At 66.9% G+C, this 4,846-nt stretch overlaps 1 long non-coding RNA gene across 1 annotated transcript; it reads right to left on the reverse strand.

The window, feature by feature from the left end:
- Positions 1–3,666: 3,666 nt before the first annotated feature.
- LOC120227037 lies at positions 3,667–4,817 on the reverse strand. Its single transcript, XR_005527154.1, has 2 exons — positions 4,145–4,817; positions 3,667–3,980 (listed from the first exon to the last, which is right to left on the reverse strand). It is a non-coding gene; the product is annotated as an uncharacterized LOC120227037 (long non-coding RNA).
- Positions 4,818–4,846: the final 29 nt, after the last annotated feature.

A 4,846-nucleotide genomic window follows, 5' to 3' on the forward strand; every position in this document is an offset into this window, starting at 1 on the left:
AGCCCCTGCCTGGAGGCAGTAGTTGGTGTGGGGGTGGGAGGAGGCGGGGAAGGCTTCCTGGGAGAAGAGACTTTCGAGGGGGCCGGGCTGCCGCCGCTCAGCAGCCCCTCCCGGAGCCAGGCAACAGGAGCAGCTGGACGCCCCTGAAGGGATGGCCTGGCTCTTCTCCCAGCACCCAAACCTCCCTACCTGAGCCCCGTCTGCTGGGGCGGGGGGGCAGGACTCCCCCAAATAAGGGGGTGCAAGCTGTGTTGGAGCCTTCCAGTTACTGCCTGCGGGAGAGGGGGTCGTGGGGGGGCCTCCTGTCTTTGCCTTGGCTCAGAAGCAGGCACCCACATGCTCCTGGCCCCAAGACAAGTGAGGAGCCCCCCCCCACACACACACACAGCTCCAGGGGCCCAGGGCTCCATCCCTGCCCATCCCTGCCGGTCCCTGCCTGTGCCCACTGCCCCACGATCCAGGAAAGCTCCGGGCGCCTCTGCATTCAGCCAAGTGGTGAACCCTTGCAGGGCCCCTGTCCAGGCATGAACAGAGCCAGATTCACAAACTCAAAGGGTGAAGCAGGAGGGGCCAGCTGGGCAGGGGGCCCACTAAGACCCAAAGGCGGATGAGTCAGCCAGGTGAGGAGCTGGAAACAGCACATGCAAAGGTCCTGGGGTGAGGGAGGCTGACCCGGGTGAAAACCTGCGAGAAAGACACACAGCAGAGGCACAGGGGGTGAGGGGCAGAGGTGAGGCTGCTGGTGGCAGTAAGAGCCGGGCTGCGCTGGGCCTCTGAGCTAGTCTTCCTGCTAAGACCAAGGGGAAGTCACAGAGAGCACTGAGGTCGGCCAGGCTACCCCGGAGAGACTTAGATTTTCACAGAGATCCCGGGGGTAGGGGTGGCAGCAGGGGTAAGGCCAGGGCAGGGAGGCCCAGGACTGCTGGGGGGGCCTGGCAGTAGAGGGACTGGGCGGGGGCGGGGGGGGGATTCCTAGGTAAGTGACGGGCAGGATCCAGAGAACAATCCCCCCACGCGCCCCTCCCTCATCCCCCCCGAAGCTTCCTGCCCACAGCCAGCGGGCCAGAGCCTCACTGAGCCGCCGGTTCCAGAAGCTCCTGAGCTTCTGCGGGGGCTCTTACCATGCTCGGAGCGGTCTCGGCTGGGAGGTTCCGGTGAGGACACTCACTGCGTCCCCCAGAGGGATGCAGCCTCCCCAGGGCCCCTCTGGCTGCCAGCCCTGCCCCACGGGCACAGAGGCCCCCACCTGCCTTGCAAAGCTGGGGAGCCCATGGCCGGGTCCCATCTGCCTCCCTCCAGGCCTTTTGGGAGCAGGGCCTGGGTCCTCCTGGCTCAAGGCAGCTGGGTGAGCATCAGGGAGGCCCCTGGGGGTGGGCGACCCAGGACGCCCGTGGGGGCAGCTCCTCGCCTGCCACACCCTGCAGGGTACAGAACCCCTTCCTCCCACTGACCCCATTGTCCTTCCGCTTCCTAGGAGCCTCAGCCCAGACTTAACCCAGGAGAGGCTGGGGTCAGGAAGGTGACCACTTCAGGCCAGGGGCGGGCCTTGGCGGCTGCTGGGAGAGGGAGAAGTCCCCCCTAGGGTCGTCCCCTCAGGGGTTTCTGCAGCCCTCGGGCTGGACGGCTGGGGACCCGATGGGGGCCAGGGCTCCTGCCTCCACGTGCGGCCCTGTGTCTTCCAGAAGACCCCATCCCCGTTCTGGGGCCCACTGGGCTGCAACACCCACCGTCCAGCCCGGGGGCCCCCGCTCTGACTCCCCAGTGCCAGGGGCTCTCGGGCATGCTGAGGTGGGTGCTTGGTGGTGTAGAAGCCATGGAGGCCCCCGACCAGGCAGGGGTCCTCAGGACCAGGCTAGGGTGCAGGCTGCCCAGACTCTGGATAGAGCCAGCTTGGCTCAGGAGTGAGCTGCGCTTCCGCCCGTGTTCTCTGGTGCTAAATATAGCGGCCAGGGAGGGGAGTTTCCGGTTACAGCCCCCCCACCCCCCAGTGCCGGGAAATCGATGCCAGCTCCATTAGGCCCGGCGGCAGTGCCTGCTGACCTGCCCCATCAGGCTGAGGAGCAGAATGAGGGGCTGGACTGCACCCAAGCCCAGGGCCCTGTCCCTCAACACCCCCTCCAGGTCCCAGCCTCCAGCTGCTCCCTCAGGCACAGGGAGCCACCAGCCCCCCGTACCTGCCAGGGGCCCCCGAGGCAGTGCGCAGTGGCTGCGGTCCGCGAAGAGGGTGAAGAGGGTGGTGGGGCTCGAGAGGTGGGCACCAGGCAGGCAAGAGGGGGGAGGGAGGGATGCAGGGTGGTTCCAGGCTGGGCAGACTTCCTGCCCTGTGCTCGTTCTCCAGACGCACTGAGGCCGGCGTGCAGGCCCCTCTGCAGCGAGCCCTGCAGCCCCCTGGGTCACACACCACACCTGAGGGCCCCTCCTCAGCAGCATGTCACTCAACTGGCTGTGCTCCCCGGAGGCCCCACCTGGGTCACAGCCAGCATTTGCATACAGGTGATGCGGCCCGAGTGGGCCCCTTGGGCACAGCCTCCTTGGGGCGGCCTCGAGTGCCAGGCCCAGGGGCCGTCTGCACTGTGCCAGTCGGTCCCACCGGGTTGAAGGGAGGGGCCCTCGATGTGTGCTGCCTGCACAGGGTCGCCTGGGGCAGGGCAGGGGGATCAGAGGGGCCTGAGCGAGCAGCCCCCAGCTGACGGTGGGGTCTCCGTGTCAGCCAAAGGCAGGTCCTGCCTCATTCCCCTCCCCCATCCCAGCCTGAGGCCCAGCCCCAGGGGACGCTGGGACCCAGAGCACAAAATCAGGTTCGTGGCAAAGCTCCTGGTCACTCCAGCCCCTACCTGCCTGGGACAGCGACGGCCCCGGGGCGCCTTGCCGTCCCCAAGCTGCCCGCTACCCGTCACCCATGGCATCACCCTCAGTGGACCAGATGGCTTGGAGGGCTCTGGGGAAGGGCCAGGCTGGGTCACCAACTTCAAACAGGGTCAGGCTGGCCCTCATTCCAGGAGCGTCCCCAGCCCTCAGGTGGGCCCCTATCCCCGACCGACGGCCCGAAGCACCTGGACTGTGGTGACAGGCACACCCCCTCCACTTGGCACCCCAATCCACCCACTGCGTAAGGAGCATCTACTGGGGGTGTGGCTGGGTAGGCACCCAGCTCTCCTGTGCCCCCAGGTCTTTGAGGGCCACAGAGGCAGCTCACGCAGTCCCTGACCCTGCGGACAGGCCAGTGGTCCTTCCGGGTTTGCAGGCCACGCCACATACAGGCCAGCAGGCAGAGGGAGGACTCATCACCAACTCCGACCGCCCAGGGGACGCAGGGGCTCCAGGGGGCGCTAGAGCCAGATCCCAAATGGCCCTGGTTTGGGGCGCCTGGAGAGGGTAGGGCGCTGAGGCTCTGCCCCACCTCCTCCCGATGGCCGGCTCGGCCGCCGCCCCACAGCCACCCCACGGCCCACCCCACTGCCCTCCCTGAGCGCTTGGGCTGGCCGAGTCCCCACCTCAGGCTTGACCTTAGCCTTCTGCCGGCCAGCAGATGCCCTCAGCAGTCCCTGCCCCGCCTGCCGCCAGAGGCCTCTCGTGGAGAGCCCACCCTCCCAGCGCCCATCTGGGAAGATCCTCTATCTCCCCCGGCCCGCCCGTGGCCACCGCTCGGAGCCAGCGGACACAGGCTGGAGTTACACAAGCCTTTATTTGATCTGCAGGGCAGGTGGCCAGGACGACCTTGCCTCGACCCCCTGGGGTCTCACCGGGGACCCAGCCCAGGGGCCACACAGCTGAGGAACCATGAGATGCCAAAGATGACGCCGAGGGTCTTGGGGATGTCCGGGTCATCTGCGAAGGCCCGGGCACCATCCAGGGGCAGGTGCACCACCTCGATGAGCTCGCCCTCCTCTGCCAGGCCCCCCCCCAGGCCGCTCCGCTGGGAATCCGTCACCTCTGCGTAGAACATGGTCTGGCTGGAGCCGGTCAGTCCCACACCAGACCTGCGGGTTGAGACGGCATCTCCTGAGCCACCTCACTGGACAGACCCCTGTGCCACTCCCTCCCCTCCTAGCCCCTGCAGGCCAGGAAGGCCAGTCTGGCAGGCAGGGCTGCAGGCTGCGCTGTGCCCGCCCCCAGATCCCTGTGACCGTCGGGTGCGGCAGACCTGGCGGTGTGCTGGCTGTCGCTTCTGCCGCTCCTGCATCATGTGGCCTTGGCTGGTGTAACTAAGGGCCTTAATCAGATGACTTTCAATTCATCAACAGAGATTATCTTGGTGGGCCTGACCTAGTTAGGTGAGCTCATCAGTGAAAGTGTAGAGAGCAGAGATGCTGAAAGTCAGAGACACAAGCCTGTCCCGCAGGCCTTGTAAACAAAATAAGCTGTCATGTGAGGGGCCACGTGGTCCAGACCCACAGTGGCCTTGAGGAGCGGCCCGTGGTCCCCGGCCACCAGCCAGCCAGGAAGTGGGGCCCTCGGTCACACGGCTGCAAGGAGCTGGATCCTGTCCCACCATGTGCACTGGGAGGGGGTCCTGAGCCCCAGATGAGCCCAGCCGACCCCAAGCACTGGGCCCAGTCCCCAGGAAGCAGACGAGTGACCCGCGGCGACTGCGAGGTCATCAATGTGGGCTGACAGAAGCCTCCCGGCGTCTACCACGTTCTGCAGTGCAGAGGGCGGGCCAGCCGCTGCCCCCGCTCACGGGAGCCCCTCAGCCAGGGCCTCCCTTCCCACCCGAGGCTCCAGGCTGGCTGGAAGCAAGGACTGTCCCGGCGACCCATGTGACCTGGCTGTGCGAGCCTCCGACCCCAGCACTTGCAGGACACCAGCTCCAGGCTGGGGACAGCACGTGCTAAGGCAGCTGGGG

The sequence above is a fragment of the Hyaena hyaena genome, unplaced genomic scaffold (genome assembly GCF_003009895.1).
Source record: "Hyaena hyaena isolate Hyena2069 unplaced genomic scaffold, ASM300989v1 scaffold_1957, whole genome shotgun sequence".
In the NCBI taxonomy this organism is placed as follows: domain Eukaryota; kingdom Metazoa; phylum Chordata; class Mammalia; order Carnivora; family Hyaenidae; genus Hyaena; species Hyaena hyaena.